We start from the raw sequence: 23,598 nt of genomic DNA on the forward strand, positions 1-23,598 counted from the left end.
AAAAAAAAAAAAAAAAAAAAAAAAAAAAAAAAAAAAAAAAAAAAAATCACTCCCTAAAGCACTCCTACAGCCGGTCAAAAAAAGCAGAGCTGGTAAACAGATGTTCCTTGTGGTAAAGATGTTATAACCGTCACTTTATCCTAGCAAGCTTTAAAAAGTGTTTCTCACATAGACCTTCCAGAAAGCTGTAATATATTATAGATGATAAAGAATTCATAGTCTATCCTTTCAAACAATTTATGGGTAAAATAAAGTCAGGCAAATAACACTGGATTCTTGAAGGTTCTACTGAAGCACATGTTTTTTGTTCCAGTTACATTAAAACACTGAGTTATCTTTAATGATAAAAATTAGCTCACTCACATCTGGAAATCACTCCTAGGTAGCTTGCCTCAGCTATGTTTTAATTATTTGGTAATATAATTAATGTGATTGGAAAAATCCCTACACAATTCATTGACAATTGCTTTCATTATATCTATAATTGTATCCACATAATTAGTCTTTCTTAGAACCTCACAGTTCAAATATCTTCAGAGTCAAAATTATTACTTTTATGTGGCTACCAAAAGGTTTGAAAACAGACTTTTTGGCTTTATACTACTATGGACTGGAAATGGCAAAAGACTTACAACTAGATCATTTCAACCCTACTTTCATTTACCCAAATTTCAATAAATCATTAAAAATGAATTCAAGAGTCCTATTATTCAACGACTAGAAAGAAGATATATACTAAGTGTCTACTGATTTAGCTGTCTAGCTTATCCCTAATTTTACAGGTCTAAAACTCTATTAGTCTACAAATCTATTCTTTGCAATAGACAGGATCTAACTGGATTTATTGGTAAAACTGTCTTCTACTTGAATAAAGAGAAAAGAGGAAGTTTTATTTAGACTTTGCAAAAAGCATCAGCTATTTGAGACAAGCTCTACTCCCTGACTGCTAACATTGGAATCCTACTTTTAACCTCATTTAGTGATGTCAATGTACTTAGAAAATATAGAGCCACAAGAGCAAATCACAGGATAAAGGAAATACATTTTTGAGTTTTTAAAAAAAGTCCCTGAGAGAAGGAATTCTAAGGAATAATAAAAATGCTATTAGCTGAACCATGTAGGGTAAGCCATTCTTTTGGGTCTCCTTGAGCATAATTTATTTGAATTGCTAACACTTCCAGGAAGATCTGTGGCTATGGCCTGGCTGCACTGGACCTTTTCAAGTAAGAAAATCATTAGAGGGCATGCTTTACTGGAATGCAGGGCCAGGTCATATTTATCTTTGTATTCCTCCATATCACCTATTATATGTTTTGCACTTACTGGAAAGTTAATATGTCTATTAATCGAACAAAATGTTCTCCTACCAGATAGAATTTCCATAAGTGGCAGCCCTCTCCTCTTTTCCCTCTTTCTTTGTTCCCTGTCACCGTCACTCAGCCCACCATCATTATAAAACTATACCAAAAAACCCTGACAGCTGGGCATGGTGGCTCACAACTGTAATCGCAACACTTTAGGAGTTTAAGTTGGGAGGGTTGCTTGAAGCCAGGTGTTCAAGACCAGACTGCGCAACAAAGTGAGATCCTATCTCTTAAACAAAAAAAGCCAGGCATGGTGGCACACATCTGTAGTCCTAGGCACTTGGGAGGCTAAGGGGGAAGGATCACTTGAGCCCATGAGTTAAAGGTTGCAGTGAACCGTGACTGTGCTGTCTTTACAATAACAACAACAACAAATCCCCTGACTCCAGGTGTTGAGCAATGTTAGAGTCCAGGAGGGATAAAATATGGCCACATTATACCATAAATGGAGGATGGGAATAATGCTGTACAGAGATCATGGGAGTTGGGGTTTCAGCCAGGGGATCTATCACTAATGCACTGTGAAACTGGGGGAGGCAGCTCCTCTCCAAACCACAGCCAACAAAGAACTGGGATAGAATATTCACTTTAGTTCTTCCATTTCTTTAATTAATCTGTAATAAACAGGTGCCCAATCCATAGCCCTAGGATTGCTCTAGCCTCTTTAGGACTTTTCATATACTCCAGGAAGTAGGTATGGGGAACGGAAAAACAAAAACAAATCTACTGTTCTTACTATTTTGACTCCATGTTTAAAAGTAAGAAATAGGTTCTTTGAAAGAGCTAAGTAGGCATTATAATTAAGAAACATGAGGACATTCCAATAAACCAAAAACAAAAAATTTGATACAACATTTTTTAAAAGATAAGTTGTCATAGCCCTTTTGTTGACAATACTAGCGAATCCTGGCATCTGCCCGTAGCCAGGATGTGATTCCTGTCATACAAAATTTCAGTGGTGGTCAGTACACATCCTGAAGAGGCTGCATTCTCTACCTTTCTGGGACACATGTCCTTAATTTTTCAAGACCAGAACACATTTGGTAGAATGTGTATCTTTTACTATTTGCTCAGCTTACAGCATTTTAGCTCAAATATTTCTGGACCTTATAGCTAAGCTAAGAATTTTGTGTTCTATTTTCAGGATGAAATGCATATTTCCTATTAAAGGCAACTACTTCGGTTCAAATTATTGAGGATAATGGTACTTAAATATGTGTAGCTGGTTAAATTTGGGGAACTGAAAAAATAAGTATAAATCAAGAAAGATTTGAAAATATATAATACAAATTTTAAACCCTGAATGGATAAATTGTTACTTACTTGAAATTCAAAACTCTCAGTTGTTAGCTCTGAAACGCAAAGCAGCATTCAAAGGAATATTGTGCTTTTCTCTCTTTACCTTCCAGTGAAACTACCGAACAATAGACTCTTGCTTATTGCTGTATTTTGAGTGACTGATTGTATAAGAAATGTTAGTATTTCTTACTGTTTTCCCACTTCACGTATCATCTGAGCTTTCTCTCCTCATTTCCTTGTAGCTCAAAGCCCTCTCTCTGAAAGCATTGTTTGCTTGACATGAAAAATAGACCAGCAAAACTAATTATATAAAATGAGGGAAAAACCTAAATCTCAATTATGGATTAATTAATTATAAAACCATTAAGTAGAATGATCATACTTTAAGCCGTCCTTCTTCAATAAAAATTATCTCAACTATTTATTTTCAGCTATGTTTGTGATCTTTAACATCCTCATTCTATCTTTTTACAGCAAGTGTCTCTAAATAATTGACTCATTTAGTCAACAATTACTCATGGATTCAAATTATGTGGCAGGCATTGATCTGTGCTCTGGGGTAACAGCACTAAAGAAAAAATGTCCTGCTCTCATGAAGTTTACATTTTAGTGGAGGAGGAGAACAATAAACAATTAAATATGAATTTCAGGTGGAGATGGGGGATAGGACGACAAATTGAGTAAAGTGGGTGAGGGAGACAGTCACGGGGTTGTAATATTTTTGAATATAGTAAACATGGAAGGCATCGTGCCCTTGGGCAGAAGCATCTGAAAAAAAGAAAAAGAAAAAATAAATTCAACTTGGCCTTAGACCTCAGCCACATTCTCCACTTCAACTTGACCATCAACAGAGCTAATGTTTTGATGTCTAACTGGTTTCTCATCTTGTTAAGGCAAGAACTGGTTCTCAGCCAGAGGTGACTGTGCCCCTAAGAGACACTGGGCACTGTCTGAGACATTTTTGACGATGACAACTGAGTAAGAAGTTGCTACTCACATCTAATGCGTAAAAGCCAGAGATACTGAAAAGTATTCTACAGTGCAGAGTTCAACAAATGACCCGATCCAAAGGGTCAGTAGGACCGAGGTTGAGAAACCTTGCCATAGCAATTGAGCTTTATAACCGGCTTTTCTAAAACCCTCAGAGAAAACATATATGACAGAGTATCATCCTTTGATCATCTATGCATAGCACTGATGATTTATTTACAAAACATTCTCGGTGATCCACGAAAGCAAGATATAATTATTACGTTTCACTATTTCAGTTTTAAGAAAAACTGCTTACATGTAAAAGGCATACTGATGTTGTTTCAAATAACTGAACAATCTCCAGTTAAAATTATTAAATTTTTCAAAATGAGATCCAACTCAAATGATGTGTTGTTATTTGAATAAAAGATTTCAGGCAGTAATGACTATTGGGAAAGATGGGAGGTGAGGGGGAAACATGAGAAAACGACTTAATGGGCAACAGTTCAGCTCCACGAGCAAATATTTAGCTATCTACAACTAAGAAGTAAGCAGAAAAGAGGTAGTTGATTTAGTTTGAGAACTAAATTACAAAGTAGGTTTCAGCATTCAGATGTTCAGTTTGTATTGTGCCATTGGAAAATCTGGTTGGTACGAGGACTTCTATGACTTTAACTCATGAACATATTTGCCAAAACTATTGTAAGGTGCCATCTACCCCGGTACTTCTTCCAAAACAAGTGTAATCACATATTTAAGAGGAAAGGAAGAAAAAGACATTCTATTTTGTTTCTTATGAAAGGTAAATATGAAGATAGCATTTCATATATCAATGGCAGATATCTTTTACAAACCATGTATAAGATAAAAATAACATATCCTAAACATTCTGCCACTGGAAAAAGAGCAATGCCTTCTTATCACACTGTCACCTTGAAAATGAGTGACAAAAAAGGAAGCTAAGGTTAAGGTTATGGAATGCATCATACATACTGGTGAGTGAGGCAGAGAGCTGGTGGGGGAGACACAGGGCTGTGTTTAGGACACGGGCTTTGGAGCCAGACTCAGGCCTTTCTGCACCAGTTACCTGAAGAAAAAACCATAGACAAGTTCCTTGCCCTCCCTATAAGCCTATTTCTTCATCTGTAAATTGGGGATAATGGTCATTAAAAGTTCCCCAGAATTTCCTTGAGGGCTAAATGAGACAATGTCTGAAAGCACTCTCACTTCATCATAGGACTCAACCATGGCTGACAGCTATTAAGTGGCATGTGGATGGAAATGGTCTTCTGTGTTTTCTTTAGTTTACAAATCCATATCCAGTGATCTGAACCATGGTGAAAAGATGCCAGATCTCTGCTTGCAGGAGGCACCAGGAAGCCTGCAGTGGTAATTCCTGTAGACATTCCCTGAGAATCTGTGCCCTGGGAGCAGTGACTCCATAGGATAAACGCAGTTGCTGGTTCCACGCTTCCATTCCCCAAACTGCTCAGCTCAGTCCTCCAGTTTCTATGCTTTGACCTAAGTAGTCGGGTGACAACAGTGGATAGGCCATCGAGGAGAAGAGTAGAAGAGGAAGAAGGGAGAAACCACAAAATTGCAATTTTGGGTGTAATAATGTGGATGCCTAGCAACCAATAGTCTGATCAGTGGGAGAACGGGCAGCCGATGGGCAAACAGCTAAAATCGAAAACATTCTCGTGTGTCATCATTCACAGAAGTGTTAGTTCCACTCTCCTAGAGAGGGTCTAAAATAAAAAACATTCTTATGCATTGTCATTCACAGAAGTGTTAGTTCCACCCTCTTAGAGAGGGACGTGGCCTGAAGGAAGCAAGCGTATTTTATATAAATTTGTTGCAGAAACTGCCTTTATTTTATATTCCTTTAACTTTATTCAGATTCCATGACATAACCAAGAAGTGGATTTGTGAAAGACAAAGGATTTTGGAAGCATCTAAATTCGGGATGGAGTATTGCTTTTTAAGTACTAGCTGCTCCCACCACACCCCAAGAATCTCCTCCTATCCAACATTTCCAGGGTACTGGGGCTGGATTTTACATGGTTGGAGCCTGCCCAAAACAACGGCGTTTCCTCAGATCCCTGAGAGATGAAGGCTCTACTGCTCTTTTGAGGAGGCACTGAAGGGGCCAGTGAAAGGCAGCATGGAAAATTGTATTGTTTTCCAACTAAAAGGACAAAATAAACTGGAGGTTCTCTGCACTTGTCTTAATTTAGGCAAAGTTCATTTAATGCCTGGGATTGGGTTAATTTTCAAAGGATTAAACCTGAATCTTTAAATGAGTTTGCCTTTTTAATATGCTAAAACAGATTATAGGCTTACCAAACTGGGATATATATTGTTCCCTTTGGTGAATGTAACACAAAACTATAAAAAATGAATAATGTTGATTTTTATATTTCAGAGTGTACACTTCCGATTTTTATGTATTTGTTAGAAAATACCAGTGACTAAAATAGCTGATTCATTTAACTGACCACAGGGCTTTACCCTGACATCTGAAAACAACTTAAGTTTCAAAATCTTTGCTGAGGTCAGGGAACTGAGACTGTTCAACCTGTAAGCTCTGTATACTTCTCTTTCAACACTTTAAAAATGTGCCCTGTCAATTTTAAGAAAGACAAGGTGCTGATTATCCTCGCTGGTTAGCCAAGACATAAAGTAGAAATTTCTGGCACTAGAGATTCTAACTTTAAATTAGAAAGTAGGCTCTTGGGGTTGTAAAGAAGAGGAGGGGGGTGGTGGGCCAGAAATGCATTAAAAAACGTTTTCCTTCCCTCTTAGTCCATGATCACTTGATTCAATTTATGAATGCCTAACCCCTGTTTAAGCTTAAATGTTAAGGTACTAATGCTAATTTATGAAAGCTCTCATGAAAGCAGCCGGAAAATCAGCTTAATAAACAGGTATTACTCACCATCAGCAAGTGCCTAATAAATTTGTCTAGATACAGGTGATGAAGTAGTAAAATTTACTCTAAAATTTCCAAGGAATTGACATAGGATCATGTGCTTTTGAATAATTGAATATAAATGTTCACATATTTTAACAAAAGGAGTCATTGAAATGATTACTTATGCACATAGGACAAAGTAATGAGAAATAGGAGAGTACGCACAATTGTCAATGCTGATTACTCCAGTTCGATGTTCTAAGTTATTTTCATGGCTACTGTAAATATTTTGAAGAATATTCATTTGCTTCAAGATATTGACACTTCTCAATGGTCTTTTACCTAGATATTCTTACTATTGTTTGATGAAACAGGAACTGAAGTTTTCCTGGTGAAGGAACAGAGAAGTTTGTATTGGAAGAAATTGGACTATTTTTTCACTCTCTTCTACTTATACCCATTCCCATCTACCACTTAATAATTCTTACCAGGCAACTTAGCATAAATGAAGGAGAAAACATGATGGCTCTCTGTGTTTGCATATACAATGAGGGGACAGTACTACATAGTACTATTTACATTTGGCTCCTCAGTATTTAAAATAATTCAATTGTATCTTGACCCTCCTCATCCATCACATGTACAAGAAGCACAGCAGAATTCCCATGTTCTCCAATGAACAACGAAAAGGAAACTCAACACATGGAAAAACTACCTCAGGTGCAACGGGGGGCGGGGAAAAATCTCCCTACGGTTTCCAATTCTAAGTAGGTTTTGTATAGTGTCTTATTCTAAACAGCTTGTAACGGCAATTTATGAGTGCCTGATGACTATAACATATTGTGCTCTTAAAAAGGAAAAGGTAATACAAGTTTGGCTTCTTGCTGAAATTCCATTTTTTATAGATTATAATGTCTTCAAGATGAGTTGAGTCTGAAATTAATATAATTAACCCCTGCTCAGTTACACTCCTCTATTTTCCATTCTCATTCATCTTTTCTCTATGCCCCTGAAGACAGACTTGGAAGGGAAGGAAACTAGTATTCAGTCGTTTAACATTCCCTGTTACTTCCCAGACTTCTGTTCTAGGAGCCAATATTAGTCAAACATCAAAACAACTTGAGAAATCACAAGAGACCCTTCATAGCTGACCAGCTTGCATTCCATAAATAGCACTTACATTTTCTGTTAAAAATGTTATAAAAGCATATCAAGGATATCAGACAGACAAATGATCAGATAAAAACTGACCACAAAGGTTTGAATCAAGACAGGAAATCTCATACCAAGATAGGTAAATGGGAATGAGGAAAGGTAGTGGCCAATGTTAGACCAATCAATAATAAAATACAATATGCCAAATGAAATAGAAGTCCAACTGCCTCTGCCCCTTTGGCTAAAAGGTACACACACATGGCTTAAACTAAAAAACTGGAGGGTTACTGTAGTTTTTGACACTTGTAGAAGAACACTGAAATGTATCCAAAGTTGGTTTTGATTCTATTTTGAAGATTCTGTTAAGATAATTAGTTGCCTACTCAAAATTGATTGGAAGACAACCCAAGACTTTGGGCTCTCTTTGACTTAGATAGGAATGTGAACACTGGAGGTCTACAGGCTACACGCACCCCACGTAAGGGATTGATCTGGCCCAGTGAGTGTCCTAAAAATCAGAAAATTTCACCAAAACATCCACATTTTTATCTTATCATGAAAGTCAGAAGCTGTGGAGAAACTGGCATTACATTCCCAAATGATCACAAACTCAACTTTCTCCAGGCCTACACCATTCAAGTTGTCAATACTCACTACTCCCCACTGTATAATACTCAAGTGCCCCACCTGGTATGCAAGGACCTTCCTGCCTCCGTACACATAACTTTGGAATCCCTGGCATAGAAGCAGGGGTGCATGTGAATCTTGCTATAAACTCTCATGTTTAGACCACAAAGAATTTTAGGAAATGAGCATTCTTTTAAAGATTTGGGCAACCAGACATGACTGACACAAAACTTCTCCCAAAACAATGAAACTTGAAAGTTTAATAATCACTGTATATTGTATGTGAATTCTCTAGATGTTATAATCATATTTAATTTTTGATTTCGTATAGTCAATAAAAGACAACTTCAAGCCATCCTTAATTCAGATCTCATTCACAACCTTTATAAATTGTCAATATCAGCATAACTTTATATATGTGTGCATACGAAATGGTATAATTGTAGTTCTGTGACCATTTTAATACCTAGGGAAAAAAAGTAATAAATTATTAGTTGGTTTTTACTGTAGCACTAGCAGTGATAATCCAATTTATGGACCTTTAGATTAACACCGACAAGTCGTGAGCATGAATTTTTAAGCTGACTGACTTGTGGTTGTTAATGAACACACATGCATGTGTAAGTGTTCATGATGTATTAAAATCTTTTATCAGGCTAGGCACGGTGGCTCACGCCTGTAATCCCAGCACTTTGGGAGGCCAAGATGGGCGGATCACAAGGTCAGGAGATCGAGACCATCCTAGCTAACATGGTGAAACCCCATCTCTACTAAAAAAAAAAATAATAATACAAAAAAATTAGCTGGGTGTGGTGGTGGGTGCCTGTAGTCCCAGCTACTCAGGAGGCTGAGGCAGGAGAATGACGTGAACCCGGGAGGTGGAGCTTGCAGTGAGCCGAGAGTGCACTACTGCACTCCAGCCTGGGTGACAGAGCGACACTCTGTCTACATCCTTCTATCTGCATTTCAAAAGGCAAGCATATCATCTGTTTCTAGTACTAAAATGCTAAATAATTTATAATTCAGAGTCATACAATATACAGGGGACACTGCATTAATCATGCAGAAGTATCCATTCTATTTAACTGTTGGTGAAATCTTCCATTAAATTAAGATTTGAACTGAAACCAAAGACATGAATAAAGTAATAGTTGCTTGAGAAAAGACTTAAAATACTTCAGATTGGGACTGTCATTTACTTCAATGTATCAAAAAACGTATGTGACTCAAAATATTACAATGACTCTCCTTATTCCTTTTTATATTATGGAAGATGAAATATTATATAAATATCTGACAAATATCTCAAAGTCCTCTCGAATTTTCTGACACAAGCAGTACCCTATTATAATAAACTAGGCAACAAGAGAACCTTTTCTACTTCAGTTGTGCTGTCTAAAATAAACCAGAGGAGGCTGGGCGTGGGGACTCACGGTGGTAATCTTAGCATTTTGGAAGGCAGAGGCGGGTGCATTACCTGAGGTGAGGAGTTTGAGACCAGCCTGGCCAACATGGCGAAGCCCTATCTCTACTAAAAATGCAAAAATTAGCAGGGCATGGTGGTGGCATGCCTGTAGTCCCAGCTACTTGGGAGGCTGAGGCAGGAAATCACTTGAACCCAGGAGGTAGAGGTTGCAGTGAGCCAAGATCGTGCCATTGCACTCCAGCCTGAGCGACAGGGTGAGACTCCACCTCAAAAACAAACAAACAAAGAAAACTCAAACAGAGGAAACAGATTGTCTCAGAGCAATGGAGTTGCATTTGTCATGTGATTCAACTGTGGGGAATCAGGCAACTATTTCTGTCAGTAAAAGAGACACATCATTCAGGCATTCTAAACAAGAAGCCCTTAGGAAGTTATTCTAATTTAAAGGAAGTTTAAAATCATTTCAAAATTTGTTTAAGCCACATTCTTAAAAGTGTATATGCTTACATTTTTCCTAATGGCCACTCAAATAACTTCTTTCTACTGGTTCCACAATCTCCTTATCATAAATAAAACGATTATTATGTAGGATCATTGAAAGGTTGATATTGTTCTGCACCCACAATTTATGTGCAGTACACCTACAATTATCCATATTTTCCCTCTTCCTGTGTTAATCCCATTGGAGGGGGAATTAAGCATGGGATTTGGAATCAGTAGACCCAAGTTCACCTCTGACTCCTGCCACATTTTGCATCATTTCTTTTACCTGTCTACGAAATGGGGGCAGAAGTACAGGGCAGAAGCCTTCCTGGAATGGTCCTGTTTTCATAAGATGCTAGGCCACTGTCATCAGCGCTACATTCCTGCTAAAGTGCAGATAAAAATACTTGCCTCGGCCAATGCAGTGGCTCACACCTGTAATCCCAGCACTTTGGGAAGCTAAGATGGGCAGACTGCTTGAGCCCAGGAGTTCGAGACCAGCCTGGGCAACATGGTGAAACCCAGTCTCTACAAAAAATACAAAAAAATCAGCTGGGTGTTGTGGCATGCACCTGGGGTCTCAGTTGCTTGGGAGGCTGAGGTGGAAGGATCACTGGAGTCTAGAAGTTTGAGGCTGTAGAGAGCCATAACTGCACCATGGCACTCCAGTCTGGGTGACAGAGCAAGACCCTGTCTCAGAAACAACAACAACAACAACAATGAAAGGAAAACACCTTGCCTTTTTGCCAGCCAAGGCTGTGACAAGGGCCAAAGGAGATAAACACTTAGCTTAAAGGAAAAATTTCTGAGGTCTGGGAGGACAAAAAGTTATCTACTGAAATAGAAAACCTCTATGGTCCAAGGACTAGAACAATGAAGGAGAGGATCAAGAAGAGCTTTAATACGGGCAGATGTAGGTTAGAGTCATGACTACACCAGTAACTAGCTGTATGATCTTGGACATGTCTCCTAGCCCTCTGATTCTATTTATCAGCAGAATTGGACAATAGTACCTTCCATACAAGAGAGTTGCAAACATTAAATGACAGCAGTATTTTATGGTACTAATGCAGTACATAAAAATAAAAGTGGCTCATTCTGTGTATCTATTACACACACACACACACACACACACACACTCTCTCTCTCTCTCAATAACCAGTATTGGCTAAATATATTACTTCTATGCAAAATAGGCTTATTTAAATAATTTCTTTTGGTCTTATTTTGTCTGTAGAAGAAGGCCTCCCTCTGTGATAACACTATATAAGTCTTAATAATAAAATGCAAATATTATTCTTGATTATTTCCTTTTCTGTCTTAAAATTTCAAAATATTTCAGTCAGCTACTAGAAAGGGCATTGTCATGAAATGCCAGATTCTTTTTCAGGACTTAAGGCCATATTCGCCCAGGTCCTGGGAAAGATGTTGCCTGATAGCCCTCGGCTTTCAGCTTTCTATAGGAATTGCCCTGGGCTAGAAAAAACCACCTTCCTGGGGCAGCCTGTATTCATTCAACAACTGGATGGCATGGAGTTATGCAGGCCAGGTGCCCTTGCTCCAACTCAGTACAATGACGAAGAGCCCTCCTAGCATCAGAGCTTTCCATGGGTTGGCTGGGGCTTTAAGTGAGACTATGTCAGAGCCCAACTTCTCCTTCTGCCCTCTCTGACTCCTTCCCTTCCTTCCACAGATGTTGAATCCAACAGCTGTCCCTAATAAACTTCCTGCACAGATTCTGTTTCCTAGAGAACCTGATGTACAACAGTTAAAGTGCAGAGAAACCCTCTGCCAAACTTTGGTGTGCTTTAACAGTTATGGCAGTCAGACTCCCTTTATCCGTCATAACTGGAACACCTTTTACTTTTCATAAGAGCTAGTATATCTGCTTGCTCTACAACTACAAATATATACTTTTGATGAAGAAAGTTGAGAAAAGAAAAAAAGCAGTTTAATTTAGCCTAATGATTATTTTGACTTATTTGTGAATCAAGTGGTTAACAGAATTGAACTGTTATTTTGACACTGTCAAGACAAACCCTTAGATACATCACACACATAAAAAGCCTGTCTTTTGAGTCCTTGGCAATTGTTCACCTCAAACTTCTCTATAAAACTGTGTTTCCTCCTAGCAACAATTTCTACTAAAGATAAATGCTAAATTGTTAGATTTTATTTTTCTTTAAAATAAGATTATATGATATTTTAGTCATCAAGAAAAAGGAAAGAGGGAAAAAATCCTCAAAAATGTGTATTTAAGTTGCCTATAAGCCTTCCTCCCACCCTTTCAACTGTGTTGGTTATTGAAAGTAAAGGTGATCTGTCACTTGCATTTTAGAATATCTCCCAGCCAAATCTACAGATTTAGTAATATCTCTGGCAATGCAATAACATTTCCTGAAGACTGTAGTCACCAAATCCACACCTATAAGGTCAATATAACTTTTGCCCAAGAGGCCTAGATTTAAGGAATAATACACAAATTACTGGACACTTATCCAAAATCAGTGGTTTATTTATATGTATAATGGTGACAATGAAATATTTACATTCTATTTAGTTTAGGTCTACCTCAAAATTGCAAAAAATTAGCACATTTTCTAATAAGACATTTTTCAATTGCAGAATGGTCTTTAAAAAAGAAAAAATTTCTCCTAATATAAATCCACAGTTCCCAGCCTAGGCTTTGCTATTAAAATGCTTTCTCTAATCCACTCTGTTTTCCCTCCCTCAATGTTACCACCTGACGTCCACTGACAAGAACCTGTGTTAGCTGCACGGCATATCACTTCTCTGCTGTAACTCTCCTGAGTATAAATTAGTCAACAGTTGACCTTAAACATAGGTCAGCTGGACTGCCAGCTCATTTTTTCATATAAAGAAAAGTTAAACTCTGTGAAATCATTCTGACCTCACAGGGTTATTGTTTACATTAATTAACATAAACAAAGCATTTAGAACAGTGCCCGCACCTGGTATATGCTTTGTAAGTGTTAGTTTTTATTAGTTTGCCATTCCATTTTCATTTCTTCGAGTTCATCTTCTTATAACCTCTTTGAAGAATTGAAGCCTGCCGTATCATCCTCTCATGTTGCTGTTTGACTCATCCTTTTAATTCACTTCTCTCTTCTTCACAAAACTCACTCTTCCATGCTGATCTCTTCTTTCTTGTAGCCTCCATCTCCCCCATCTTTACCACAGTATACATTCCATTTCCCCACAATTTCTGGCTTCTTATTGTCGTCTACCTGCAAACAATTCAGCCCACTGTGGCCTTACCATGTTAAAACGTAAAAGGTAATCTACCAGCATGGGAAGTCTATCGCAATTATTAATAATCTTTAAGGCACACAAACATCCCCAGCTCAGGACCACTGCTGTTATGCAGCCTGGTGCTGGTTCTTTAATAGGTCATATAGTAAGCTCTGTCTTGACTTAATTTGGAAGAGAGATACCATGATTGCTTAAGTGCTCAAGGGAAATGGTAGAACAATCAGAATATAAGATGTAGTTTCAAATTAGACGCGAACTTGAATTTGAAAGAGACCACTGCTTTTCTGTAAAGGAGATATGGTATTCGCCAACAAAGTGCCTTCATTCTTATTTCATCGAATGGCATTAGCAACAATATCAGCTCTGGTTTAAAGAGTTCCTGAGATTCTTCAGAGCTGTGTGAGGTACAGAGGACTAGATCTTGCTTTTGCAATAGCTACTGTGCATTGGCTATGCAAGGCAGGCAGTAGTAAAACCTAGTGGGAGTCAATAAACTGAGGAGATAGGACTTGGAAAATACCAAACCAACAAATAGGTTCTGTAATAATGTGACATTTTTATAGTCACATTTTTAAACCATAACAGCACTTGAATGGTACGCATTATAGTATTTCAATTTAGTCATTTATCTAAAAGTGAGTTTTATCTTTGCTCATAAATAAGGAGCGACATTCCAGCAATTTGAAAAGTTCAGTTTCACCTTTTGCTGAGAAGCTCATTTTACAATTACAGAAACACATGCCCTTTTGTGCCATGTTGCTTAATCTTTGATTTATGGCTTCTATCTTTGTGCTAACCTCTTTCTGTAAACTACACAAAGTTTGTACAAAGTCAGCTATTTCATTCTTATTTCTAATTTTAAAGGGTTATTTTCTCTATAGTGGCCATGTCTCTCAACCAAATAGCTTTGGAAGAAAGTATTTACACTTTCAGTTCACCAAATACTATTTAGCGTCTTAGTGTGTTCTCAGAGTCTGAAATAAGTAATACATTTTCCTAAAAGTCTGGCCAGCTCTTTCAGAAAGCCTTTCTTTTCTGCCCCCTGCTTCTCCCATTTCTTGCTCTAATGTGCCTCACAGCAAAGCCCTTAAGCACAATTACTGCCTGCTCTCCCTCCTTTCCCCATTTCACTTTTACCAAGCTCCCTCAGCCAGCAGGCTAGGGAAAGGGAAATTAAAATGGCATCAGAATGGTTTTCCTTCCAGTGCCACTGTCTGCCTTTCAGTGGTGATATTTGAATGTTTGCAGAGTCACTCTCAACTTCTTCCACAGCTTAGCTACAGCTCTAGGTCTTGTCATATAATTCAGGGAACACTGGAGATGTCTTTTATGGCAGTACTCTTAATTCAAGGGAAATTATGTTTTGCTCTAGGTCCACGAAAATAAGTATAATCTTATACCCTCCTTCACCTGTATCCAAACATTATAGATTTGGCAGGTATGCTTCAAGGTATATGCTCTGGGGCTGTTGCCAGTGACTTGTTTCATTACAGATGGATTTTCTTCTCTTTTCCCCTCATTTCTATTATTTAGTGAGGTGAGGAGAAATGTACCTTTACTCCACCATGTGTAAATAGAAGTCTTTATAAAAATATTTGTAAAATATAAAAAGATGCTGATGGTTGACTGTTAAGTGGGAAAATGCAAGATACAAAATAATATATCCAGGATAACACACCATTATGATATCAAATACATAAAGAAAGAAAACACACCAAAATGTTAAATCATTGTCCACAGTTGGAGAATGATTTAACATTTTTCTTTTGATGCATCTTTGCATCTTCCAAGTTTTTTATGTGTTTTCAGTCAACAACTATCACATTCTAATCAGTCAACACTGTTTACAAAAACACATTCATGTGGCAGCACTCCCTATTTAGGATTGTCTACTAAGCGCAGGCTTGTATCTGTACACTTACTCGTTCAACAAATACTTACTGAATTTCTGCTATGGGCCAGGCACTGTGCTAGGTTTGATGAATATATCACTAAGCAAAAAGAAAGTCTTGCATGTATGGTCTAATATTTTGGTGGGGCAGACAGACAATAGGCAAACAAATAAATATGACACGTTAAGTTAGGGTAAGTGCTATGATGAAAAAATAATGCAAAGTGAAGTTACAGAGAATGATACGGGATTAAGTGGCGACATTAAATGTGTTGAGTCTGACTTGCCTCTTCCACCATGTGAGGACACAGAAGAAGGCAGCAGCTATGAACCAGAAAGTGGGCCCTCACCTGACATGAGATCTGCTGGTGCCTTGATCTTGGACTTCCCAGCCTCTAACAACTGTGAGAAATAATTTTCTGTTATTTACAAGCTACCCAGATTATGGTATTTTGTTATAGTGGCCTGAAAACACTAGGATGGTCATTAAATCATTAAAAAGATAAATATATACTTTTTATCTCTAAGTTATTCTCCATAAGAACACAATATTTGTACCTTGAAAATATGTAGAGACTAATTATATCTTCTGAACTTCTGGGAAACAGTGTATTTTTAAGGAGTCTTTCTGTTAAGATGTTTGACTAAGTAACTAAAATAGTGAATAGCAAAAGGGATTGCTTAATGAACATTTAAAAACCAATGAACTTGAGATTTCACATCACACAGGAATTAACTAGGGACCATATTTTTAATAAATTGTGTGCATTAAATCAGGGGTCTTCAATCCCTGGGCCATGGACTGATACTGGTCCGAGTCCTGTTAGGAACCAGGTCACACAGCAGAAGGTGAGCAGCAGTGAGCAAGCAAGGCTTCTTCTGTGTTTACACCTGTTCCCTACTTCTGGCATTACTGCCCAAGTACCACCTCCCATCAGATCAGCAGTGGCATTAGATTCTCATAGGAGCATGAACCCTATTGCAAACTGCACATGCAAGGGATCTAGATTGTGTGCTACTTTTGAGAATCAATGCCTGATGATCTGTCACTGTCTCCCAACAATGCCCCTACAACCACCACCGATGGGACCATCCAGTTGCAGGAAAACAAGCTCAGAGCTTCCACTGACTCTACATTATGATGAGTTGTACAATTATTTCATTATATATTACAATGTAATAATAATAGAAATAAAGTGTACAATAAATGTAATGTGCTTGAATCATCCTGAAACTATCCCCTCCCCCAGCTATGGAAAAATTGTCTTCCATGAGACCAGTCCCTCATGCCAAAAAGGTTAGGGACTGCTGAATTAAATGATGGCTTACTACTAACATTTGTTCATCTCAGTAAATTTTTTCATGAATTGTATGGGAAAACAAAAGGCACTTAGGCTGTACCCTAACAACACAAAGGTCCTTTAAGTAAATTTTAGTATGCAAAACTGTGTTTTTCATATAAAACTAGGCAAATTTTCTGTTATAACACACCCACAAGACATGAAAGCCAGGTGAAAATATAAGTTGAAGTACAAATGCCATAATTGCTCACTTTCTCACTATTGCTAAGAAATGAAGTTGTACATGGAGGAAAGCCCATACATCTGTGAGTGCTTGCTATATCCCACACTATTATAGTGGCACACACTTTTCTTTTTTTATTTAATCCTTAAAACAAAGAACGCACCTCCATTTTGAGGGTTAAGCAAATTGCCCCCATCTTATAGCTAGCAAATGACAGAGCTAGATTCAAATCAGGTGCTCTAATCCCAGGGTCCACACTTTTAACCATTTGCCTCCAATGACAACTCCTAAGCTTATGATGACTCCACCTGAAGTTCCATTTTGATGATAGTAATTCTAAAATACATATTTCCATATTTACTTGAAAACTGCTTTTGAATCTAACTTAATAATTTGTATGTACCTTTATAATTTTAAATATCTATTTTTAAAAGCCATGTTATTTTACTCTCTCATTATATCTGCTTTTGGATACATAAGCTGTTTCTGCCCCTCTAATCTTAATAAGCTTTTTGCACAAAAGTTATTCAGATTTCTAAGTTAAAGTAAGTCCCTCAGTGAGTTCTAACAAATATATGCTGGGCTGTCTTTTCATTTATCTATCTATCCATTCAATACCTTTACAAATTACTATAGTAAATTTTCTTTTCTTGATTTCTATTTCCCCTACCCTACTGGAAATGGGGATGGAAAGGAGACAATAAAGTTGAGAACAATTTAACAACTAAATAAGGCAGGACTTGTTGAGTGTTTTGATATTGGGAGATACTGGGAGGTTCAAGAAAGGGAGTATTATGAATAATTAACCTCTTTTAAATTCTCATTTGTCTTCCTGAAATCATCCTGATTGAACTCCCTGTAATAAATCTTGTACTCAATCTTTTTTTTTTTAATTTTGCCACATTACCTTTCTAAAGCATAGATTGATTTCTTCTCCTTAAAAGGAAATAATGCTTGTAAATAAATTAGCACCTTGTCTGGTGTATAATAAGTGCTTAGTAAACACTATTATTTTTGCTATAATTCTGTGCCAGACATGAAGCTAAGCATAGAAAATGTGGCAGACATGAATGAAACATGGTGCCTGGCATTGAGGAGCCTGCAGTCTAATCAAGACAGAGAAGAGTAAATAATTTATCACCATACAATTGTGGAAACACTTTACCCCAACTTGAGTAGGGGCAGAGGTTAAGAGAAATGAATTGACAAGGTAAGAAGCATGGCAACAGGAACAGAAACAGGAAAATACCCAGAAGACTAACAAACTTTGGAAATTTTAGGAATCTTCAAGTTATTCAATAAGGCTAGAAAAGGGTAAAGGACTGGCCATGGGTCCCATGAAGCCGGACAAATGGGCAAGGCTCAAATCACAAGGGCTTAAATGTCATGCTAAATGTTTTGGGATTTTATACTAAAGCAAGTGAGGATTTATTTACTAGCAAAATCACTGATGTGATCAATTTGAGAAAGATCAATGTGTTAACGGTGCAAGAACTGATCAGAAAGGTGTAGAATTCAGTTAAGAGGTTGCTGCAATAATTAAAAGAGAAAATAATGACAATCCGAAAAAAAAATACTACTAGAAATGGGGATGGAAAGGAGACAATAATATTTAGAACAAGGTAACAAATAAGTAAGCCAAGAATTGTTGAGTGTTTAGATATTGGAAAATATTGAGAGGGCTCAAAAGAAGGGAGTATTAATGGATAATTTCTTGAAATCTGGGGCCATTTACCAAACTAGGAAATTTGGACAGAGCAAAGATTTTGAAGGAAAGGTAATGAATTTACTTTGGGGGTGCACACTTTTGCAAGAGCTGATAGACATCAAAATGCTGAGGGCCAGAAGACAAAGAGGATCTCTAGCCCAGGACTAGAAATACAAATTTGGAAGTCACCAACACAGGTGATAGTATAAACCTTGAGAATGGGTGACATAATCTATGGAGGATTATCTATTAATCACATTCACTGAAAAAGATATATAAACTTTCTCTTACTGCAGTGGGAAACAGATTAAGACTTGGCTCGAACTATCCTTTTAACATTATCTTCTGATACTCTGTACCATACATCTTACTGTGAAGTCACATCAAAATACTTATATTTAGTTTCCCAAGTTCTGTCTAATCCCAACATTGTCCCCTAAATTTTCTGCCTAGTGAATACCCACTTGGCCTTTAACTCTAAATCAAATGGGAGTTTTCCTGTGATGCCTTTGATAATCTAACCATCTTCCTCCCCATTCCACATAGAGATCATAGTTCCCTCTCTCCTTCTGACTATAGCCCTTGGCACATGCCTCTACTACGGAATACAAATGTTTCTTCTCCACCAGATAGAAATTTCCTAGAAGAAAAAGACTGCATACACACAAAGAAATGTACCTATATAAGTCCGTTTTCACACTGCTATAAGAACTACCTGAGACTGGGTACTTTATAAAGGAAAGAGGTTTAATTTACTCACAGTTCCACATGACTTGGAAGGCCTCAGGAAACTTACAATCATAGTGGAAGGCAAAGGGGGAGAAGTGCCTGCTTTACAAGGTGGCAGGAGAGAGAAAGAGCTCAGGGGCAACTGCCACTTTTAAACCACCAGATCTCGTGTGGACTCCCTCACTATTATGAGAACATGGGGGATACTGCCCCTATGATCCAATCACCTCCTACCAGGTCCCTCCCTTGACATGTAGGGATTACAATTCAAGATGAGATATGGGTGGAGACACAGAGCCAAACCATATCAGTACAAGAGCATATTTATAGAATGACCGCCTGAAATAATGTGTCCTCCATCTGCAAACATCATCAATTACTCTAAAGAATCTATGCCTACTTCTGTTTGGCAAGCAGCCAAGGAAGGTTCTTGGGTATAATGTGATATTTCCAGTATGATCCATTAGGAACTTTATTACCACATTACTGGTACTCATGTCAACACAACTGACATGGTGAAAACAGTGAAATCATTTAGAATAGCAATGACTATGAATACACTAGTTCCTCTCAATAAAAATTGGACTTTATTTCACTTGAGGCAAAAAATAAAAAGAGATGAAATCTAAACAGAAGTAGAGGTCTGGAATGAACAAAAGGAAGTTTCACTTGGATCAACTGGGAGGTCATTATGGTACTTTGACGTAGTATCTCCTCCAGAAAGGATAATTCAAAGACAATACATACATATACACATACATACATATATACATAGTTGAGAACGTTTATATGTGTTAACTGTCCAGTCTATGAAATAATTTTCTTTATAAAGACAGAAGGCAGGACTTCCACCTGGAGTTGGCCTTAAATAAGATGTTTATAAAAGTGAGAGAGAGACCCAAATGTTTAAATGAAAACAATTCCTTCTAGAAGCATGAGCTCTTCTGGCAACAAGATATTTGTTTTTGTCTACTCAGCTCCTTACACAGAAGGGACAATCTATAAATCCTTATTTGGGCTGACATCAAAAGACCTTGCAAATTGCTATTCCTCCCTTGACTCTACTTAATTGTAAAAAAAAAAAAAAAAGAAAAAAAAAAAAGGAGACATAAGGAGACATTTCTGAAGTTCCCTTTCTTTCTATTCTGTAATAGAATACTTGGACAATTTTTCCAAGGCCATGAAAGATACACTCATGAGGTTTGAAATTTCAATAACTATGACAAATTTATTATCAAATGGAAAGAAGTTGTAGTAGTATGTTTTATTTTTCAGGACGACCACTACTTCTTTAGGGAATTTGTTACTTTTCATTCTTGAAAAACAGGTTAATGAGTATACCATAAGTTATAGATAAGATGACTCTAAGTATCACAGAGTGACCTACTTTATGTGGCTTATGAATGAGAGCTCTAAGACAGAAGTCAGACAAATATATAGGAGTAGAAAAACCTACTACACAAGCATTAGAATGCTGGTCTCCTATTCAGTGTTGCTTATAAACAGTTCTACTCTTAAGAGCCTACAAGAAATTCATTCCTAAGGATCATTTGTCTTAAAACTACCAGAAGGATATAAATGTGAAAATGCTTAGCCCCAGCCCTTATAGTAATTAAGTTGAAGATGCTGAGTCATCAATATTTCACCCCAATTATTATTTAGTGGTCACAAATAGAGTTTATTAGTTTAAGCATACCCAATTATCCCAATTAGGTTATGTTTTAATTTACTTAACTTTGAAGTTGCAACTTTCTCTTCCAGACATGTTGTAACCGTGTATGCTGTGCAAAGAAACAAGGTAGGAAACACTCACTTCACTTTTTAGTTCTGCCACTGAAGCACTGTGTGACCTTAGCCCTTGATCTCTGTTTTATTTTCCCCCGTATTTAACATTTGTAAGGTAATATATTCCTTCTCACTTAAAAAAATTAAAGAATGCAAAAATATTGCAAACAATACTTTGTGAAAAAAAAGCTAATGATGACAATAATCCTTTGTTGAATGCATAATAAGAGCTAATAGTTATACTAAATTCCTGATAAATCATGCCATTCTTAAAGTGTCCTCTGAGACTGGTAATCACTGTGTCAGTCAGCTTCCCCAAAGAAAATAGATGGCATACTCAAATGCAATTTGAGAGTTGTTTAGTAAAAAGGGCATTTGCAAAGCTGTGGCCAAGGTTTAGAGAAACTACAAACAATGACGTAGTACCCTGAGCTAGTGAGACTAAAAGGGAGCAGTTATCAGCTTGAAGTTGCTTGGGGAGGGCACAGTTACCAGGACCCAGAGAACAGCCGTAGGGAGACAGCTGCCTGCAAGCACATGTGCTTTATAGTAGGCAGAGGTGATCTGGTAAGGTGGGAGCCCAGGGAATAAAATACCCAAACCTCTCCCTCCCTACCTGTTTGTTAATCGTTTGCTGATCCATCCCATTGGCCAAACCCAACCGGAAGCCAGAGAACAAGGGAGCCTGCTGATTGGATTTCATAAGGCTGGTCAGCCATCTTATTACACAGAGCAGGTGGAGACAGGCAGAATGGATCTGATATCCACTATTCTTATTTTATCCCAAGTGTCCCAAACTTGCCTTGAATAAATGAGAAAATCAATAGATATCTGTTGATAAAAAAAGGAAGAAATCATATCAAAATACTGAGGGGTTCTATAAGCTGTTTCAAATCACACATAGCCGCTGAGCCAGGCCTTGCTCTGTGGTTCAAGCCCATGCTCATAATCAGTTATTATGTTATTCTGCCTCCTTTCCACCACCTTGATCCCATGTCATTTGTATGGTGTCAGGTGTTTTGGGAGATGGGGGAATGACTAGAATTAATACCCTTAAGAAACTTGTAATCCATGTGTCAGTTTTATCTTACTTTTCCATCTCATTATTGTCAAAGCTCCAAATTCTCTTCTAGAATCAAATGTTCTATAAAGGCAGGTCTTAAACATCTTACAACTCCATCAGCTATTACTACTAGTGGCTGAGCAGTGAAACCTTCCATCACATGGCATTTTGCCTACTTGTTTGACAGCACTGTGCCTCAGATGGATGTTCTGAGTGTAAATAACAGGTAACATGATATCTTTTGTGAAACAAGCCCCTAACCTCTATTAGCTGCAATGGAATAAGCCTTAAAGCTTATATTAGGAACACATTTACTTGTGAGACATGTTGAAGGACTCATTTGTTCCACAGACATATATTGATCATACGGTACATACCAGACACTGTGATAGATACTCATATACATTGAGAAAATAATTCATACCAAAATCAACAACTGGCTTTCTACAAGAATGAGTCCATAATCATCCACAGGGCGAGTAAAAGTGTGTTAATTACTGAGAGGTCATGAGCACACATGCTGGAGTAGAGTTGTGACTCTGGTCCCCAGCAGGACCCTGCCCTAATTCTATCCAGGTTGTTCTAAGCTTGGATGTAGGATATAATTTCACAATAAGCACATGTCATCCTACTCCTGATTTTGTTCCTTGAGACAATTATGTATTCTGCTATTTTTCCATCTCTTAGGAAGGACCCTGCTTTGAAATACCAGTCCCTTTGTGCAAGGGCCTGCCTCAAATAGATCAAATAGAAATTTTTCCCTGTGGGTTTTTTCTTAGTCCTCTTTTTGGGCTTGGGGAGGCCACTCTTTCACGCCTGGTCCTGACTGAAATAGCACATAGCAATCTTTCATCTTTTTCAGGGACAAGGCAAGTGAACTGGCACGTAGCTACTCCTTTTCATGCTGTGTAAGAATCATCTTTGCATTTTTAATAACTATTGTATGATGTGTCACATAACAAGGTTTGCCAAAGCAGGGAGGGGGTTGGCGGGGGAGGAGAAAGAAAAGTAAAGCAGAGTTAGTTTCCTACATGCACATTTTAATAATTTTGGAAAACCATCAACCTGGATCGAATTTCCATACTAATTTGACAGCTTCCCACTAATGGCAGGAATGCAAAGCCATCAATTAGCCTCATGACAATTAGATTTTAAAGAACACTCTATTTTCTTGGTAACTCTAACAAATAGAAAACTTCATTTCAGTAAAAACTCAAATCCTCACACTTCGTGATACTTATTTTATCCAGGAGTTCTACGTAAGATCACTTTTTCAAATATCCTCTGAACGTTGACTTAGGTGCACACACCTGTGCTTCCATTGCCAACAAAAGCTTTGAATGCACAGGACTTCTGCTGCATGAAATGCATTTACATACATTACA

General features: G+C 37.6%; 1 protein-coding gene across 1 annotated transcript in view; it reads right to left on the reverse strand.

Annotated features, from left to right (window-relative positions):
- SNCAIP (synuclein, alpha interacting protein) overlaps positions 1–23,598 on the reverse strand; it is a 153,006-nt gene that overhangs the window by 118,432 nt on the left and 10,976 nt on the right. The window contains exon 2 of the mRNA XM_011987782.1: positions 10,652–10,768. The gene's annotated coding sequence lies outside the window, so the exon portion shown is untranslated. The remainder of the gene's footprint in view (positions 1–10,651; positions 10,769–23,598) is intronic.

Source organism: Mandrillus leucophaeus, unplaced genomic scaffold, assembly GCF_000951045.1.
Source record: "Mandrillus leucophaeus isolate KB7577 unplaced genomic scaffold, Mleu.le_1.0 Scaffold316, whole genome shotgun sequence".
NCBI lineage: Eukaryota > Metazoa > Chordata > Mammalia > Primates > Cercopithecidae > Mandrillus > Mandrillus leucophaeus.